Source organism: Microtus pennsylvanicus, chromosome 13 (genome assembly GCF_037038515.1).
Source record: "Microtus pennsylvanicus isolate mMicPen1 chromosome 13, mMicPen1.hap1, whole genome shotgun sequence".
Lineage (NCBI taxonomy): Eukaryota > Metazoa > Chordata > Mammalia > Rodentia > Cricetidae > Microtus > Microtus pennsylvanicus.
In genome coordinates, this window is record NC_134591.1 from 32,224,742 (window position 1) to 32,246,046 (window position 21,305).

The following is a 21,305-nucleotide window of genomic DNA, read 5'->3' on the forward strand; positions in this document are numbered from 1 at the left end:
GCAATTGTATGCTTTGGGCAAAGTCGTTCTTATCCCAGGGACCTCTCTTTTCTTTCTATTTAGTGGGAGAATAGGGTCAGTTCAGTTGTAAGACTTAACCCAGATGTGCTGAAATACACAACAGAATGCAGAACTGCTGTGCGCTGCCACTGGCTGTGGGTGTCTCAGACACCAATTAGCTCAGTTCTCGTAAGTCCTGCCTGTCATCAGCATGGGACACAGAGACAGAGAGGACATATGATTTTACCAAACCCATGATACAACCAGAATTTAAAGCCTGTTACCTTGCTCCGAATTCCAGCCCCTTGCATCAGGTACTGAAAGTGCTCCATGAAGTAGACCGCTTGGACTGGGACAGGGAACGAGGGTGGTGGTGTTCTTTAAGATCACCCAACCTTAACGTCAAGACAAGGACATGGTTGAGTGCATCTCCCTTTGTGGGAAATAGAAGGAAAGTGGTATTGAGTTCGGCTCAGAGCCCAGGGACGATGATCCTTTGTTTACATGAGACTGCATGTGTGGACCTCGGGACCTATATTGTCTTGTACTGTACTTGAGATTAATCTTCAATACATAAAGTCAAAATGTAATTTCTAGGTGAGACCACAGTGTCTGTAACTTCCTAAGAACGTCTATGTGTTGATTTTTGGCATGCGTCATTTTACCAGTTGATACTTCCTCAGGAAAACTGGTGATCCCTAGGATTGGGGGTCACAATGTTGATACCAAACCCAGTGTGGACACCAGGCATGAAACACTACAGCTGAGAACTTTTAGACTCAAGCAATCCTTCTGCCTAAAATTTCCTAGGAAGCTGTAACTACAGGCTTGCCCTGCCACGACTCTCTAGGTATTATTTTCAGAAATGCAATTTCCTTTTAAAATATTTTGAGGAAAGGTCAAAACATGTCTTTTCTGCTTATTCATGTTTCAAAAAGTGAACTTAAGATTGGCGTGGTGTTTTACTTTCTCTTTGTCTTGTTAGCATGCATAAGAATTCCTGCTGAACATCCTTTTGGCGTTAACATGACCGCGTCTCCTCAAAGGTCTTCTTACAGCACTTCTGAAACTTTAATGTGTAGCTGAATCACTGGAGGTCTTGTTAAGCCGTACATTCTGTGCCAGCAGCCCTGGGGCAGGGACTAAGAATGGAAGAGTTTCATTCCTAGAAGGTTGTTGGGTGATGTGGATGCTGCTGGCCTGAGGGTTTAAAAGCCTCTGTCAATTTTATGCTTGACTCTTGTACTATGAAGAAAAGCATGCATGTATGCGGAATAAGGAAAGGACCATTGCTCTTCATTCATTAGTGAGAGATACAGGAATGTTAGACAGCTTCAGTAGAGCTGTTAAATACATATTCATATAAGAATGTGAGATTCTGTGCTCTTCAGCTTATTAAGCTGCCATTTGTCTACTCATTAAATTACTTATTACTATTATTTTATTTGTGTATTTGTGTATGGGTACACTATCCACAGACATGTGGTATATGGAGGTCAGAAGACAACTTTTACAAGTTAGTTCTTTCCTTCTGCCACGTGGGTCCCAGGCATTGAGCTCATATTGTTAGGCTTGGCAGCAAACACCTTTACCCAGTGACCATCTTGCTACATCATTTCTATATATTTTTTTATTACTGCATTTATAAGTCCTGACTGAGTTCCTGTTACAAACCAGCAAGTGCTGGAAAGACACCAGGAAAAAAGGACAATAGGAACTAAGCCTTAACCTAAACAAGAAGAGAGTCCATGGGATATAGTAAATAAAGTTTGGGGGAGTCGGATGGATGGAAACAGAGCCATTGGATGAAGACATTCCAAGCACGGTGATAGAGGGACATGCAAAATGTTCTGGGAGAAAAAAAAATGATTTCTGGAGAAAGATAATTTGGCATGAGCCCCGGGGTCCACATGGAGGCTTTGTCTAGTAGTTAAAGCAGGAAGGATTTTCTTGACATATCCTATGATGTAGTTTGGGTATGGCATATAAGTCTCAAGGGAAAGATGGGACTTTAGTGAGTGTAATTGGAGAAGAGGTTAGGTAAGTAGCGTTTTAAGGGCTTAAGTTGGTGTGCAGTTTGGTTGATGGTTATGAAGTTGGAGAGAGAATGTCTTAGATAACTTCGCCAGGGATGTGAAGACTGCGTAGAGCAAAGAAATGTATACATAAGAGCTGGAACTTTCTCACCTACCATGGAAGCCTCTAGTGACTCTGTTTCGGGATAAATAAAGCCACATGCACCCTGGTCCAGTGGATGGTATGTGAGGCCATTTATGTCCTTGCTCATTTTAATTCATACATGGGAACCCAGTTAGACTCCTCCAAACATAGGCGGTTCTTCGCACCTCAGTCTTGGCTGGGGAATGGCAGATTCTACTCTCCTTTCCTGTGTTTGCCTGTCGGACTTGTTAACAGGGGGCTTGGGAGCTAGGAAATTGTTTCACACCTTCAAATGTTGAAGAATATTCGAAAGTCTATTTTGTGACACGTGATAATTAAGTGAAGCTTAGTGGGTGGGGCCAAAGCTTTACTGGCGCACAGCCACATCCAATCATCGCTGTAGTGTCTGTGGCAACTGTTTTGTTACACATGAACAGACGAGACAGAAACTATGTGGCCTACAAAAACAAAAATATATTTGGTCTGGGCCTGGAAAGAAAATATTTGCTGACCCCATTGGTCTTGAAGGTGATCTTCCTCTGCCAAGATGGGTGCTTTCTGTACAGCTGACTCTTCCTTGGCAATAGGTCTTGGTTGTAAGAGGGCCACTTGTTTGTTTCCTGCCCTCCCCCGCCCCCCCCCCCTGGGGCAGCTCAGACCTGAAATAGTCACACAGAAACTATATTATTTAAAACACTGCTTGGCCCATTAACTCTAGCTTTTTATTGGCTAACACTTATATCTTAATTTATCCCATTTCTAGTAATCTGTGTATCGCCACATGGCTGTGGCTTTCAGTTTAGTTTTCCCTGCCTAGCTAAGTTTAGCCTTACTATAGGTTCAAAGCAGTTTCTTTGTTCATGAATGGTAATCACAGCACACAAAGGGGACTGCCACATCAGGTCTTGGCTGTCCATGTGCTTCCTTCAAAAGCCTTTCGCTCCAATCAGAAGGCTTCCATTTACACCCTTACCAGTATAGATCTACATTGTAGACATGATGTTATATCAGTTTCCATGAAGGTTTCTGTTGTGTTCGCTTCCTCTCGCCATTGTAATCCGCGGGTGGATAGAAATGAGTTCCAATCCATTTGTTCACTGCTGTGTCCCTAACCCTTGCCTAGAGGGTGAAACACAAACGTTTTGAATAATTTCAGTGGCCTGATAAGGAGAACCAATGAGAACAGACTTAGTTTTAGGAATACACAGGACAGTGAGACTGATTGGGCTGACCACTCTTTCATAATGAGGCCATTTCTGGGTTCCTTTTCCTTAGTTTGGGATACCATGTCCCAGGAAGGCAGGCTGAGTTTGGAGTTTAGATATCTTTCAAGTCAGAAAGGATGTACCGGGACAGATGTAGCTCTTGGGCAAAAAAGACTGGGATCTAGTCTTATAATATGGAATTTTAAACATGTCCTTTACTTTTAAGGTTTGCTTGATTTAGGTTGAAATGCATCTCCTTCATATGAATTGTCAAATACAAGAAAAAGTGCCAGTTGAATGTTTCATAAGCCCAGCAGCTGAGATTTTCATTTGACCTTAGTGATTCTGACTCTCATCTTAATGAAGGCCAAGTGTAAATTAAGTTCTGCCATCCTGGAGCAGCTAGAGTTGCCTGTGTTTATTAACATGAAATACTGTAGCATAACAAGATGTAGGCTCCAGGAGGTCAGGAGAGTTTACAGCTGAGGCTGATGTGAATTCTGACAACTCTGTGTTAATGCGACATGAGTAGCTGGCCTTTCTAGGACGCCTGGAGAGACTGCAGTCTGGCTTTTCAGTCAGTTCCCTATCCTGCCATTGTCCCCAGAGAATGAAACAAATCATCCAGCCCTCCACGTCCATCCATTCCTTATACTTCTGTTTGCTCCAGAGTGCACTGAAACATGAGTTCCCCTTCCTACTCGGAACCTAAATAGACCTAGTTGGTTGTCACATGCCTTTCCTGGCCCCTGTAGAGTCTGGAACGGGTCCTGGGTGTTGGGATGTGGTAGGCTCCTTCCGTCTGAGGGAAGTAACAGTTGAGTGCGTTGCAGTAGAAACTGTTGAGAAGAAACTCTACTGCGCATCAGAAAGATCTTACTTCCAAATTCTAGTCCATTGGTTCTCAACCTTCCTAATGCCACCACCCTTTAATGCAGTTCCTCATGTTGTGGTGACCCCCCTCAACTATAGCCTTATTTTCGTTGCTATTTCATAACTGGAATTTTGCCACTGTTATGAATCATAATGTAAATATCTGTGTTTTCTGAAGGTCTTAGGTGACCCCTGTGAAAGGATTTTCTGACTTCTAAATGGGTTGCGACCCACAGATTGAGAACCACTGATCTGGTTCTTTCTGTCAAATAAGAGGTCTGCCACTTCTTGTTGGCACTTTTCCTGGCTTGATTATTCCATTTTTCTTGACGATGTCACAAACCCTTTATGTTAAGGTTTATTCTAATCATGGAACTTTTTGAAAGATAAAAATATGTTCATATTTTTATATGTACCATTTTTTTTTGTCTCTGGAGTCACAGTCTTAGAAACTGCTGTCTTTCTTAGGGTAGCTTCACATTTCATATGCAGTCCTAATTCTTCTCACTCCTGCTCGGGTGCTGGAGCTAATACAGAGGTTGGGGGACTTTGAAAGACACAGCACGGTTCTCCAACATTGACAGCAAAAACTGTCGAGGATTTGAAGGCAGACGTGTCGTGTATTAATCTCTTTGCTACCACTTACCAACTGTAGGGCCCTAGAAAAGCTAAACAATCATCTTGAAGCCTCAGAGCGCTGGACTGTGATAATACTGGCCTTGGAGAATTATTTTAATTTGGCGGGATTCTTGGAACGTGGTTTGTGCGGTAGATGTTTACAAAGTCGCTTCACTTTTCTGCCATTCTATTTATAAATATATTTTTTTCTCTTGGGATGGGCATTGCAGCCACACGCTATTTGTGACTGAGAGAATTCCAAACACTAGAATGTCTTCCTTCATGGAGCTGGCCTTTATGCATGGCCAATGCTTTGTGAGGATCATGCTTCTTGCTTAGGGATTAAGCGAACATGTGAGGCTGTCAGTGACAAGCAGGAAGCAGGAAGCAGGAACGGAGCAGACTGGCCCAGTCATTGTGTGATACCTGCACAAAGACAGCCGGGCCCGGCCCAGACCAGGCAATCAGTGAGAATCTTTTCCCCTCTCTCCCTAAACTTGACCAGGAACTCCAGCCCCCATGGTACCAACATTTTATTTTGCAAAGATCATTTTATTATGACTCCCCTCTTGTGGAGTATGTTTTATTTTTCTTGTTTTTCAGATAAAGAAGGTGAAGCTCAAAAGAGTTAAATGATTTATGTTTTCTGGCCTGGAAAGAAACCAATAGCTCTGTTAGGGTTCTGTTCTCCACCATATTCTGTAGGCACCTGCATCAGTCTATATGGACATCCAGAAGGAGGCTCTGCTGCTGGGAAATTAGTCTGATCGGAAGAGAAATAGGCCAGCCACGCTGAGTGAACAGAGGCAGGAAGTAGTTGCCAACAGTGGTTAGTGAATATACAACGTTACTGCGACACTGCATATCTAGTACTTGCAAGCATTTTTATTCCCATTAATCCATCTAATCCTTACAACCATTTATGAAGTAAATATCATCTTTTATGTATCAGGCAATAGGTACAGAGACATGGAGATTTCCCAGAGTCACTCAGCTAGTAAGTGTCCAGGCTGAGGCTTGAGCTTTAACATTTTCCATTCAGAATATGGGCTCATCACCATTTTACCCCACTGTTTCTGCCATGCTCTCCATGAACTATTTCAGGAAAACACTGTAGCTGGCAGAATTCAGAGGCTCCGAAGTCGTGAGCACTTGGTGGTGGGCTTGTATTTTTGTTTTTCCTTTAGCAAGGGTCCCTGGGTGATAGGAACTGTGCTAAGATTTAGGGATCTCCAGGTAAATAAAAGAGGTGAAGGACCTGGATAGCTTCTGGAGATATAGTTTACAGAGGTAGAAAATAGACACGAAGGCAGATATATATATATATATATATATATATATATATATATATATGTGTGTGTGTGTGTGTGTGTGTGTGTGTGTGTGTGTGTGTGTGTGTGTGTGTGTATGTATGTATATACAGTGATTTTGTTTTCTGGAAAATGCTGTGAAGGATTTGGGGTAGACAACTTAGGATTCATTTTGGTGGTTTAATTGGACCAGAATGATGAGATTTTTAGGAAGAGGCATTGGATTCCCTGTAGGAAGGAATTCACCTCATGAAATCAGCTGAGGAGGTTAGCAGGGCTGGGCCTTCTGAGCTAGGTGGGGAGCAGGCTGTGGTGTGCTCAGAAGGGGACAGACCAGAGCTTGCACAGCCTTGGAGCCCAGGGCTGAAGTTTGAACTTTATTCTAGGAGCAGTAGGATATGGCTGGTTGGTTTTAAATATGGGTGTGACACAATCTGTTTTATGACTTAAAAAAACAAAAACCATTCTGGTGTGATGCTATGCTAGGCAGATAGTAAGTATTTGTGTGACAATAAAGCTTATACTGGATTGTTATAGAGAAAAACATTAAAATATTGAATGCACAGACTCCTAAATATATGTCTTCAGAGGAATTATTCATACAGAAAACAGATGAGTTGCAGAGAAAGAAAGCATCACAAGTGGGGCTCTGTCCTTGATTGGATCCTTGGCTGTGGGAATAGCAATTTCATTCTTTGCTTCTTGATAATTCCCCATGAAAAAATAGCCTTGTAACCACAGCCAGATTTTTTGGTTGATAGCACTTGGTTATCCTACAGGAGAATTACTTTCTTCTTGGACCTATTTCCCTAAATATCACTGAGGAATTTCATGTAAACTCCATTATTTTCATATCATTGTACAGCTAAGGAAACCAAGGCTCCGAAGGCCTCCACAGCATCTCTGAAGGGCATGAACTACTTTCAGAATCTTACTCGGCTCAACCTGCCAGAGTGCCTAGGCTCTAACCATCACCCCTTACTTCTTACTCATAAAAGTCGTTCATTTATTCCCCCCTGCTTGTCATAGGATGGTAGCTCACAGACCCAGTCAGGCCCCTAGACAAGTTTTGTTCGATCCACCGTATATGGAAAAAAGCAATTTTGAATACTTTCAATACTTAAAGACTAAGCGATTTCTCATAAAAGTCTAGATTTTCTGCGTATCTGGAAAAAGAAAGAAGCTGACAGTTCCAGGATCACATAGCTGTGCATGAGGGTGGCTGGTGTGAGAAGGCCTGCCCTGCTGGAGGGGCTGGCATCCCTCCTGTCACAGTGGTCCCACCCAGACTGTTAATCATTTCCCTTTCCAGCCCTCCCTTCCAGGCGTTTGCATTTGAGATCCAGGTTGTGGGAACTCGTTCAAGGAATCCATCATTACTTTTCCTATAACAAATGCTGAGCGCAATGGAAAGACTCTCCAGATGGTGAATTCCTTGGTCCTTGGCTGTGATTCCATGCCAGATTCTTTACACCTCTGGGTCTTTGCTTAGTTTTTTGTTTTTCCTTCCTCCTGGCAAACCTATAATAATTTTTCCCTTTCCTTAAATGCATACTAATTGGTTAAGACTCAGATTCCCCTTCTTCTAGAAGCCATTCTTGACCTTGGCCATCTAGTGTTGACTAGGGCCCTCCTCTGTGTCCTGTGTAACGTTGTGTTATCCCTACCTTGGGAACTATTACACTGCATTGTACCTGATTGATCCATGTGCTGCCTAGCATCTAGAGCTCCACTGAGTAGCTCAAAGTAATAACACAGTAAACACTTATATACATGGGAGTATGGATGTGTGCGTTCAATTTTGAATTATTACCATGTTTGATTGCTGAGCATATCCTTCCAAAGTAAAGATCTCCTGTATGCTCAATCTGAGTTTATTTTCTCTTTCCCATCATGGAAAACGAGGATTAGAGGATTATTTATCCTTTCTACCAGGGCCTATTCGTTGGCTTCAGATCTGTTACCCAAGTCTGGGACTTATCTCCCAAGTGTTGTGAATACAGGCTCTAGGAAGTAGATGAGGGTCCTCTCTATGCCCTTGCACTCTGGCAATGAGTACACCTCCTACAGGAGAAGCTAAAACTTTTCTGCTAATCAAAAAGTCTTTCTCTAGAATGCTTGTACCACAGCATTGTGCGTCAGGATCAGATACCCCAGCAACTGAACCTTGAATCTGGTAATATCCATTGTCCTGGGGTGCGTGATGGGTTTTCTCCAGGGTTTTCTGTTGTAAGCTGTCTTCAAATACATACAGAACAAGGAGGCCAGAACCCTGTACTCTGAGCTCCTACTCCAATTTACATATTTGACTTATGCTATATAAGTTCTGTCTTAGTTTTATAGTAGAACAGGATGATGGAAAATGTACACTAGGAAAAGAAAAGTTGCTCATCAGGTTACCTAGCCATATTAAAAAATGCCAGCTATTACTGCAATAGTATTCTTTGTGTATTTTGCTTTATGGCTATATTCATTTCTTTTTTCTTTTCAGTCAGGGTTCAAATTTAATCCCTTTTGAACTTTATTTGCCTTTCAAAATCTTTTATCTTTTTTGTTTTTAATATATCTCAACTGGTTTCCCCTCCCCCTGTCCTTCCCATTATCCTTCCACCTCTTCTCTCCTCCAGATCCATCCCCCACAGAAAAGAGCAGGCCTCCTAGGACATTCACTGAACATGACATAGCAAGATACAACAAGACTAAGTACAAGTCCTTTCATCAAGGCTGGGCGAGGCAACCCAGCAGGAATAAAAGGTACCAAGAGCAGACAAAAAGGCCAGAGATAGCCCCACTTCCACTATCAGGGGTCCCACCAAAACACCAAACTGGTAGCCATATCATATACACAGAGGACCTGACACAGACCCATGCAGGCTCCATGATTGCCACTTCCCAATTGAAATCTGTGAGCCATGCTCTGCCGGTAGCCTGGGCCCTTTTGGCTCCCACATTTCTTGCTCCCCCTCTTCCATGGGGTTCCCTGAGCTCCAAGGGTAGGGACCTGATGAAGATCTCTAATTTGGGTTCTCTATCTAATGTTTGGCTGTGGGTCTCTGCATCTTCTCCCATCAGGTTTGAGGATAGGGTCTCAGTGAAGTTCTTTTGGACTCTGTTTTGCTTTTCTGTGACAGTATTTCTTCCTCATTTGGTTTGTTGGATTCTTATGTCCCTAGGAGAAGGGCTCAGATCTCTTCTTACTATTGAGTGTCCAGAGCTGAGCCTGGTGCTTGGCATTGGAAACACAGTAAATGTTTATTGAAGGAATCCATGTCTCTTGGCCAGCCAAACTGATGACTGTAGTATAAAGCAAATTCTAATTGGTCTTAAGTATAAAAACTCAGAGATAGATATTGGGGTATATGTTGAAAGATCAGAGATGTAAAGAAGCCTGTAGGGGTAATGACTTGGGTGGAACCTATGTAGGAAAGTCTGATCTTAGTGGGAAATGCTGTCGAGCCCATAACCACACCCCCCAAAGGAGCTACTTCATTGTGGCTTCTGGGCTTGGTGGTCTCAGTTGTTGGTGTCTTTAGACTCAAAAGTGCATGCATACCCTTTTGTCCTTAGAGTACTTTCTGAGTCAGGGTTCCACTGTCCTATCTGGTCTGTTTTTCATTATGGCATTTCTAAGGGGTCTAAACTGTATGATGGATGGGTTTTCCCTTAGTAATGATATGTTGAAGAGTATGGAAACTTACTCAAGTTAAAGCAAAGAAAGCAATTAGGACATGCAGTCTTCCTTTTTACCAAAAAATTGCATATATTTATAATGTTCATAATTTTACTAAAATAGCTGTTTTTCTATTATTATTTTAAATTTTACTTAACCACTAATTAGTGAAATATTTTCCTCCATGGACTGGCACCATGTTTTTGGCGTTTGAGAACAACTGATGCGTATAACCTCTGAACTCCTTCCGCACTGGCATTTTGTGAGAGATGTGGGGAGTTAGGGACCATCAGAGAGATGCCTCTTGCAGCTGTCTTGGTCTGCAGCCATGTGGTCTGGCCTTGACTGGAGGGGTGGGACGGGTCAGAGACTTGCCCAGAGACCTGAAAGAGAGTGAACTACACTGTGTAAGTTTTACTGAACATGTCTGTCCCCTGCTCTGGGAAACAGCAGCTGGGTGGTGGTTTTAGGAGGTGAGTCCATGGTTCATGCAGGGTTTCCCTCTAGTCTTTGTTCCTATTGTCTGCAGGATTTAGGCAGCTCATGTACCTTTGGCTCTGATGTTCATATTTATGAAATGGTGTCCCTAGCAATACTGTGTATCAGAGGGACTAAAGCAAACTCTTGATTGCTTGTGGTAGTGATAATAACAAAACAGTTGATTATTGGGTTATATTTTTGGTATGCTTGTTTCTGGAGTCATTTAATCCAAGAGTGAAGGGGGATGGGATTTACATTGTTCAGAGGGCCAGACCTTGACAAAAATTATGCTTAATTTTTACAGACAGTTTTTAGGAAAGAATGCATACATGTAATTTTTAGTAGAGCTAATAATTTATAAGCTTCTTAACACTATTTAACAAAGTTACCATAGTAATGATATAATTTTGGTTAGGTTTAAATCAGAGGCATTCATTAGTTCCCATATGACTACTCTAGAAAGCTCTGTAAGCCATTTGGTCAGGAAAGCTGTCATTGAATATTTCCTTATTTTGATGGCATTAGTATATGGCAAAATGAAATTTTTATTTGCAAAATAAACCCTCATTATGAAAAAAGCTATCCTCCAAGCTAAAACAATTTAAAAAGAACTTTCTTTTTTAAATCAATATTAAAGGAATGCTAGTCATCTTTCTGCTTGTATAAAATTCTCTGAGATAGCCAGATATAATGGCTTACACCTTTAATCACAGCACTTGGGAGCAGAGGCAGAAGGATTTCTGTGAATTCAAAGTCAGCCTGGTCTACAAAAAGCAAATTCCTTTTTTTTAATACATAAACCAGAGCTACACAGTGAGACCCTGTGTAATATATATATATATATATATATATATATATATATATAATCCAATGTATAATATTAACATATATATTATATTTTGGCTCATGCTTTTGAAAGTTTCGACCCATGATCAAGTGGCCCTTGCTTTGGGGCCTGTGGCAAGGCAGCATATCGTTTAAGGAATGTGATAGAGAAAACTATTCATTTCCTGGTAGTCAGAGGCTGAAAGAGAAGCTGGAGAGGTGGCTCAGTGGTTAAGTGTGTGTACTGTTCTTAATTCCACGCCCAGCACGCAAGTCAGTCAGCTCACAAATGCCTGGAATTCCAGCTCCAGCGCGAGCCCAGTGCTTCTGGCTTCTGCAGCCACCTGCATGCTGATGCACACCCCCATCATGTATGCATAGTGAAACTCTTTAAAAGTAATTTAGTTATCTAATCAAGGAATATTAGCAGCCAACCCCCAGTGCCCCAGCTTTCTCCTTTGAGGAGCCACCTCCCTACAGTCTCACAGCTTTCTAGCAGAATCACACATGGCCTGGCCACCATTTCTTTGCCTTTAGTTTTATAGACTTTTGTGGGGCACTTACCTAAACCGAAGCAAAAGTAGTCAAGGCAATCTGTAGAGTGGGATCCCAAAAAGTGACTGTAAAAAGGAAATGTAAATTTTGACCTCTTTGACCTCTCTGCTCTCCAGACCTGGAAACAAGATGAAGAAAACTCCATTAGAAACTTATGGTAGGATATTGCCAAAGTAACACTCGTACATTTGAACACAAACCCCCTCTCAATCCCTACTTGAATGGGTGAGATAGGCTAAGAGGACCCCATGTGCTGAAGCCACTGAATGGGAGAGTTGGGGGTCTGTTTCACATTGTGTTCAAGTTGTGCAGTTTCTAGTTCACAGGGCTCAGGAACAGGGGAGATGTCCTGGGGACAAATTGGAGTTGGGTCATGAGTACTAGGGGTAGTGGAGTTTGCGAATGGTCGTGGTGGCATTTGATGAACTGAGATCTGTCAAGCAGGCGAATACACCGAGTTCAGCGAGGTCCTTGGAAGGCTGTTTATATGGCTTGAATTTCCTTTTGGAACATCATGGGATAGATTCCATTTGCCCAGTAGCCACAGTCAGAGAAAAGCCAGCAGATGTTTGCCGCTCGCTTCCAGTTCCCTCACTACAAGGACGTCAGCCTGAAATCCAAGGAGGCTCTATGCTCGCTTATGGCTGCAGCATCCTTTCTGAGCAGAGGAGACATTCTCCTTATTCCATACAATTCGAGAGTAGGCTAGGCAGCGCTGCTAAGCAGAAGAGCAGGGAGTTAGCTCTTCCTGTCCACGGCGATAGGAGTCAGTATGAGGTATTACCCTTTCCACCTCTGAGGGGCGTTTGACTCAGAGACAATGACATCAGACATGACTTCATCCATCCAAAGGAAAGACCGTGTGCAGACTGAGAGCAAGGCAGCCTTTGTCCTTCTCTCCCCATGGTTTGTCTCATTGGGGACATTGTTGTGTTCCCATATATTTTTCCCTCTTTTTTTTTCCTTTAACATTCTCTCATTGCTTTGCACTTACTTTTGCTGCATTTTGTTTACATCTCATGCTTAACATATTCCTCCTCCTTACCCATGCCTCCCTGTGGCTTTTTGTCCCTTTGCTTTTGTCTTTATTTTGTCTCCTTCCTGCTTAATCTCCTTTGCTCATTTTCTCCCTATAGATCTTCTGTTTTACCTCCATTTTCCTTTTTCTCTGCTCTCTGTCCTCTCTCCATGTCAGAAATGTATGTGGGAACTGGTCCTCCTTCCTCTTGACTGTTTGCTTTCAGGATCACCACCAGGTGCTTGCTGTCCCGATTGTCCTAACGCTGCATGCACCATCGTCCTTTCCTCAGGGAGGCAGGGCAGTTCCCATCCCTTCTGACTTCTTACTGACTTTAAGAAAAGCCCCTCTGACTGATCCTCTCTCTGTTCTTTCTCCTCATTTATGGGTTCAGTTAGTGAGTCCTTCTCACTGCTGGCTGTGTCCCTGACACGGTGGGTCCTTCCCTCTTTCTCTCCTTCCTTACGTTTGCCTTCCCTTCATACTGAGATCCAACATTACTTTGTATGTGGTCCCTTTCCTCTCTTTCCTACTCATGATTGTATCTTTCCTTTATGGTCACACAGATTCTATGCTTTATAAACGAAATATTTTAGAACTTCAACAATCATCCGGTGCATTTCATACGCAGAATCTTTCTTATTCCTAGGCAGCTTGAGATTTTGTGATCAGGGGCTGGAAAGATGATGGCTCATTGGCTGAGAGCATTGACGTCGCTTCCTGAGGACCCAGGTTCGATTTCCAGCACCTTCATGGCAACTCACAATCATCTTTAGGTATAGACCCAGAGGATCTTCCATTTCCTGGGCTCTGGAGTTAACTTCACATGTATGGTGCCCAGATATACAAAATACATAAAAATAAAGGAAAATTTTAAATGATTAAAAAATTGCAATAATCTCCACGCTTCTTCTTTAGCTGTACCTCTCAGTTCTGGCATAGTCTCTGGAACAAGACAGCAAGGGTGCACACCTAGCTCTAATGCTGCCTCAAAGGGTCCTGACTTTGACAACCTATGTAATTACTCTTTATTTCAATTTCATGTCCTGTGGTATTACTGAATATCTTATAGGGATGTGGCGGGACCACATAAGCAAGTATAAACAGCCTAGAGCAACACTTAGTATACAGGGAGCACTTCGGAAATGATAAATTATTTTGAATGCTAATTCTACCACATTTTTCCATCTTTGGAGTCTGGCTATCCTTAATCAACCTTGATTAAGCTATTAATAGTTCTGCTGCTTCTCTCACCTAATGCATATGGGTCTCATGGTCTTCATTCGCAGCAATGTTTAAGTCATGATATTGTCATCTGGGTTTATGATGAGGCTATACATGTTTTTTGTGTTCATCCTGGCACACACTAAGTAAATATCCATCTTCTTCATGACCCTTGCTGCTCTCACATTATGTGAGGAGCCCCTGTCACCCTTGCCAAACTCTTAGCTCTTTTTTAGAAAGAGACTATAATCGGTATCTTTAGAGTTACTATCATGTATTTTCCCCTAAAAGACATACTGCCAATGAAACAGATTCCTACAGCTCTGGCTGATACCCAGCCATGTGCCAGGAACTCTGGGGCCAGATGTAGGCTAGGATTGTCATACCTTAGCCACAGAGCCTTTGTAGCGTTTGCTACTTTCTTCAAGGACCCTTGAAAAACCAGGCAAGATGTATTCCTAGAAGAGATATTTTCCATGTGGTCTGATAACAGTGGATCCATCATGGGGGCGGTGTTATGACATTCTCATCTACTGCTTTTGCTTGACCAATGAAGTAACTTATCATTTGTGGCCTTTGTGTATGCCTGGTGGGAAACGATGGCCAAGCACTCTAATTCTTGCATAAATGAATAAGTAAGGCTTAAGAATGCTTAAGAATGCCCACTCTTTAAGGTTTGGGGATGAAAAAAGTTTAGGTGGAAAGATCTTTGGGAAAAAAGGGTATCTGTTTGAGCTAGATAAGAAGAGTTGATAGCTGTTTATCCTCAGAGGTCCCAAGGCCCTCCAATCTAAGGCAGCTCTTTTCCCTCTGCAGTCCCCCCCATCACTTGGTGCTTGGCGGCCATGTAAGTGGTGCTGCACTGACCCAGGAACCCATGCCAGGAAGTGAATGAATCCATTTTCCAATTAAAATGAAACTTCTCCAAAAGACCTACTCACCCGGAGAAGAGAATTTATCTTCCTGGCAGTCAGGCTTGGCTAGAATATATTTCTGCCCCTGAAAGAGACTGAGAAAAGCCATTAGCTTGAATGGAATAAAAGGGAAACGAGGACAGTCCTTATTCATTCATGCGCCCATTCATCCCTCATTTTCATTCCCATAAACTGTTATTTAGTTAGGATATCTCTGCTCATCCATTCACTTATTCTTTCATTCAGCTAGCATTACTCATCATCTGTGCATCATATACAGGTCTAGATCCCAGGCATAGATTGCAAGGAAACCATAGTTCTGTCTTCAAGGAGATTCATTGTAATGAGAAGGGCAGACGCTGAGCAACAGGGATAGGGACATTCACCAGGTACTATAGGTGTGGTGGTTGGCTTATTTTCAACTTGACACAAACAAGACTCACCATCAGCATTTTACTTGAGGATTGTCTGGGTTACATTGACCTATGTACATGTCCGTGTATGTGTGTGTGTGTGTGGGGGGTGGGGTTTCTTGATTTCTAACTGTGTTGGGTGGTATATTTCATGGGCTGGGCCCTGGACTGTAAGAGGGAAGAGAGTTAGCTGAGCAAAAGCAACAAAGAAGGACGGGCTCGTACTCTTCGCTCTTACTGTGGATGTGATAAACAGCTGTGTTCTAGCCTTGACTTCCCCAAAATGATAGACTGTAGCCTGGGATCATAAGCCAAATAAAACCTTTCCCCCTGTGTTACTTTTTGTCAGGATATTTGATCATAGCAGCAAAAATGAAGCTAGAGCAATAGGTACATGCCCTCTTGGACCATCCAGCTCAGCTTAAGTGCAGTTTCACGGAGTGTGGAACACCAGAGTGGAGTTCTCAGTGATGACTGCGTTTGAGTACATCTGTATATGTATATGCACATGCATATGCACACATGGTTGGTCTTGTTTCTCCCAAAGGCTCTATCTTACACCCAGACACAAAGATGGAAACCTGCTCATGAATTAACTGATGTTTGGACAGAAAGGATAACGGGACATGAGGATTCACAGAGAAGTAGAAACAAAAAAAGACCTCTTTGGGCAACAGGCATGAAATCAAGGAGGAGGAAGCTCTTCTGGGGAAGATAACAGTTTTTCTGTATTGGAATGTTGGGAGGTGAGTGGGGCATCCAGGAGACACATCTGAGGAGAGTTTGTGTTGGAATCGACTCAGTTGGTTTTTCTTTGAAGTTTTCTGAAGTCAAGGAATTAATTGAGATTTCCCAGTGAGTGTGGAAGTAGTGAGTTAAGTGACTGTCATGTACACTGTTTGCAGCATCCAAACTTAAGATTCCCTAAAGAAAAGGGTTCATAAAAGAGACAAGGAAGCAGTGAGGGGAAGAACAGGAGGATCCAGCATGAAATATGGAGTTGATCTTTGATTTCCTGTGTGTCCACACCTTCTTCATTGCTGTCTACTCTATGAAATATGGAGTTGATCTTTGATTTCCTATGTGTCCACACCTCCTCCATTGCTGTCTACTCCATGAACTATGGAGTCACTCTCTCATTTCCTGTATGTCCACACCTTCTCTATCATTTTCTATTCCAAGACTTTATGTTTTCAAAGCCTCTTCACATTTGAGCTCCCTTGCTTCTCCATAGTAAGTGCACTGAGCCACAGTTCTGTCATCTAGGTGATAGGCTTCTCTCCTGTCCAGGTATTTCTCCATTAAAGAAATGAAAAACTTTTGGGGAAGTCGAGGCTGAATAAGCAATGGATGGATGTTAAAGATGCAGAGTCTGGTATGTCACTCACCTGCCATGTTGTGGTCCTTTAAGGCATTAGTTTAATAATCCGTGCAGTGAAGATGACTTTTCTTGCTTCCCTGCCTTCTAGGATTGTACATATTGTATAAATTCTCTCATATAAAAAGCTTTGAAGACTATAAAGGTGGATCACAGCATTAGGAGACTCTTGTTGACTTATACAATGTACACACTATCCCTAAGGTAGGTGTTAGTAGTAGGAGATTTGAAGAAATAGTTTTAGAGAGATTATTTTTTCTAAGGAACGCAGCTGGGAGTTGTAAGGACAGCAGATAAACTCAGGGTTTCCAGATGCCATATTGCTTACATTCTGATCTGCAATCTTATTTCCAATATACATGGTTGTGTCACATATACGGGTCAAGAAAGCATCAATGAATCTGTCAGTTGTCACGTCGATGGTCATGCTCTTAGGTTAGGAAGTAAACTGAAGTGTGGAGTACTAGTTTACCCTTCTGTACGACACCTCTGGGGTAGATGAGGAAGAAGAGGATGCCTATAAATAGAGCACGTGAAAATCTATTGTACAGTAGAATTATTTCATTTTACAAATGTATGACAGGACAAATCCTTTTCTGGCTGAATAAGCTCAGGTCTTTGTTGCTTGGATGTTTTCTTCAGCAGTAGCATAGATACAGTCTATTTCATCTTTAGGCTCCAAATAAAGTCTCCTTCCCGTGGAGGATGAGCTAGCCAGCCCAGGCCCAAAGCCTCCTCTCTCTTCTAAACCCTGTCTATAATTAGTCATTAGAGACAGATATATGACCACACAAAATGCTGTGATAAAGTTATGAGGCTGACTCACCAGGCTTTGGTATCAGACTCATTACATTATTGTCGTACATCATATTTTTAATTACCTTCCCTTTGCTCATATCTTTCCCCAGCTCCAGTGTCTAGCGTTAAGTTCGTCACATCTCCGGAAGCTTTTTTCCTGTTTCCCCCCCATGAGTTAGACTTGTCCTTTGCCCTCGAGAAGAAGTTTGTCATTTTTAGGATGGATTTGGGCATGTGAGTGTATAATCAGTATAAGCGGTTAGAGTGAGGGAAGAGAGACTCTCAGCAGAGGTCCTTCTGAGTTGGGTTCACATCTAGGATAGAAGACTGAGAAGGAGAACAAGTGGGGCTGTCAATCCAGTAGAAGCAACAGCCCAAACAGAAGCATGGAAGCAGAAGAGCAGAATGTGTTGAGGAATTGGAAAAAAAAAAAGTATAGAAAGGCTGCAAGGGTGGAGTGAAGGTTACCTGAGAAGCCTGGACAATGATTCTAGAGGGGAATCCTAGGAATCATGATGGGTAAGCTGGCACCAGATAGAGGCCCAGGAGCCAGGCCCAGGACTGATTTGTCATCGGATATTTTCAACAAAGGAAGGAATTGTTGGAGCTTAGCTTTTAGAAAGATGCTTCTGGTGCCACAAATCCCAATTTCTTTGCCTGCCTGCCTGCCTTGAAGCATTGCTGCTGGTTGCTCCCTGTCTGTGCATGGGAGTCTGCAGCATACAATAGTCTCTTTCATCCCAGGAGGATCCTGGGTGGACTTCTGACTGCCTCATGTTTCGGCATTGTTTCTTTTGAGAATGACATTGAGAATTGGGCTTCCGGAAATAACTCACCTCTCTGGGTTGCCAGGCCATGTTCGAATTTCAAAACTGGAATATAGCATCAGGATTCAATTTTGTTTTGTCATGGATAGTTCTAGAAATATATGAACAGTGTGTAACTTGGAGTGTACAAGCAGGATCACTTATTGTGTGTGAAGTTAGGGTGTTCTGGTCCCTGTCTTTCATTTACTATACACCATAGACAACCCAGATAGAATCTCTTTGCAATTAATAATAAACTAAACCCAATTTCCTCATGTAGTCCCTGCATTCTGGTGCCCTTCCTATTATTGTTCCCCATAATCTTCCTCAGCAACTAGAAGGGGGCAGAAACCCAACAACTTCTAGAGACACCACAGTGGCATCAGGATGACTCTCCCTCCTCTGCTCAAGGATCTCCTGATTCCTGGTCTTGAATCTTGGGCATAACTTTTCCAGTCCCGCCCTCCCGAGACCCAAAAGCTCTGTTTATGTGAGCTCTGAGGAGTAGCCTCTGCCCAAGCAATGCTATGGTTTTATGAAGTGATAAATAAGAACAGGCGAGCTGTTGCCCTTGATTGCTTTCAAGCCGATGGATTGCTTAGCTCAAGAGGTTGTTACTGGAAGGCAGGGCTCTGAGTGCCAGCTCACACACCCCAGATCACTGCTAAGGCTCTGTTTCTCCAAAAGACTCATTTGTCTTAGTTCCTTTTTAATTGGAGGAGAGCATCAGAGGCTCCTACTTGGAAGAGTGTTAAGATATTTCAGGATGAGACACAGCTGAAGTTGGCCTGTGTGAAGAGCTTGCACTTTCTAACCTTTGGACTGCTCACGCGTGGAGGTTTGCTTAAGTCCACAGAAGTTAGGCAAGTCACCCACGATTGAAATTAGAATTTCTGAGATTCTTTCAGAATAGTTTAGAGTTGTTTTCCCCTCTTGTAAGCTTCATCAAGGTGTTTCCAAAGGCCCCAATCCCACAGCTCTGCTAGGAGCCAAGATGGTTGCTGCTACACAGTGCAAGAAATGAGCACTCACCTTAGAGCAGATGCCTTGGGTGACTTAGGGACAAGCTCTTGGAGTAGAACCCTCAGTCCCGACATCCTTAGATGTGAGTATTATATATTGCCTTCTCCTCTTTGAATCGCCCAAAGAATCAAGGGAGACAGAGTATGGGGACAGTGTTGTACATTGTGGAGGGAACAGGATGGTTACTGTGCCCTAATGTATGTTCGGTGAACACAAGAAGATAATTAATTTATTAAGTCCTTGGCTGGAACTTCAGCGACGGGGAGGATGAAGGACAAAGAAATTTCCATGTAAAAAATCTATATGGGCTAGTATGGCAGTTGATGGTAAAACCCTTGTAAAGCCCATAGCTCAATGGGAGAATTTTATGGGAACTTCTAAGCCAGCCAGTCTCTCAAATAACTGTCAGGCTTCCAGACACACCACTGTCATGCAGATCCTTGCCTCTTCCCTTTGTTGATCAATCCACAGATTTTGCATTTGTACAGAAATCAGGGACTATTTGTTCATTTCTCTTCCATGCCCATGTATATTCTTTTTAAGTTTTCTTTTATATTTTGAGATTATGATATAATTGCATAATTTCTCCCTTCTATTTTCCTTCCTTCAAACGCTCCCGTATACTTTTGCTTTTTTTTCAAATTTATGGCTTATTTTTTTATTAAATATTTTTACACATATATATTATGTATGTATATATATATTCCTAAATATATCAATACAACCTGCTCAGTCTGTATGATGTTACTTGTACAGATGCCTGATGCTTTCCAGCGTGTTGGTTTTGATTATTTATTCTATTCAGAGGACGACTTGGGTCTCTGGGTTTGATTCACAATGCTGGTCCACCTCAGGAGGATACACTCCTGGGTTCCTCACTCCTACCCCCAGGACATTACCAAAAGCCTTGCCACTCTCTCAGAGATGTTCTACTTGGCTGTCTTTGTCCCTGGCAGCTATTGGTGTGACTCAGGGCAGAAGACTGGCATCATGCAGGGTTGTTAGTAACCCTACATAAAACCTAACAGAAGCAGTTGTTTTCTCAGCTCAGGGTGATTGTCTGGCTTTGACTAGAAGAAGTGGTTGGTGGGTAGTGGTTTGGCAGTTGAAGCATGGTGACGGGCCTTGCATTGTTGGAACTAAGGAAGGAGGCTGCCTTCTCTCTGACCACCAACTGCTGCAACCACAAAGTGCATGAAAATGTTTTTGAGAATATCCAAAAGGCATACTGATAGTTTGACTCACATAATTCCAAAGACCACTGCTTTCTGGTTGTGACTTGTCAAGTGCACAGGGTTATGCAAGTTCATAGCTGTGTTAGGCATATTTTGGAATGCTAAGTTTTGCTTTATTTGATGTTAAGATGTATGGATAGGTAATGAGAAATTTACATCCATTTCTTCCTAAGAGAGGCTTTCACATACATGGTAATAGAACGGCTGTGATGTTGAGACTTTTACGTTTGATGCTCTTAGTGAAATAGAACCCTGTAATTGAGACAGTGCTTCGACATGGATTTCCAGCAAGCAGGAAAAACCAAGACTTTGAGGAGAAAAATATGTAAAATCAAGATATATGTCTGAAAATTGATGTCATAATTTCTAGCACTTTGGTACTGCTTGGAGAAGGCAAGTCACACAGGTGGAAAGCCCACCATAATCTAACCGGCACCGTCACACAGAGTGTCTGGAGGGAAAAACTAAGCAGTCCAGTAGTTCTGTGCATTTTGATTGTACCACGCAGGCACAACACAGTCTGTTTGTTTGAAGCAGGCATCATTCTTTTTAGATTCCCCCAAATACCCTGAGCTTCTGATAAATTCCTTTTCTCAGTGTCTTGTAACAAAGACTAGTTAAAAGCAAGAAGACATAGCAAGCTGAGTGGCAGGTAGTCTGGAAAGATTTGGTAGAGGAAAGAAAAGCCCAGCAGAAAACAAAATCTGGCTATTTGACAATATGAAATGAAATACATATCTAAAACTGTTGTGGCAGTTGCTTTATTTGCCTGCACAGTGGCTTAGCTTGCCACTTCTTTG

General features: G+C 42.4%; 1 protein-coding gene across 3 annotated transcripts in view; it reads left to right on the forward strand.

The window, feature by feature from the left end:
* Fggy (FGGY carbohydrate kinase domain containing) overlaps positions 1-21,305 on the forward strand; it is a 364,222-nt gene that overhangs the window by 36,945 nt on the left and 305,972 nt on the right. The window lies entirely within an intron of this gene.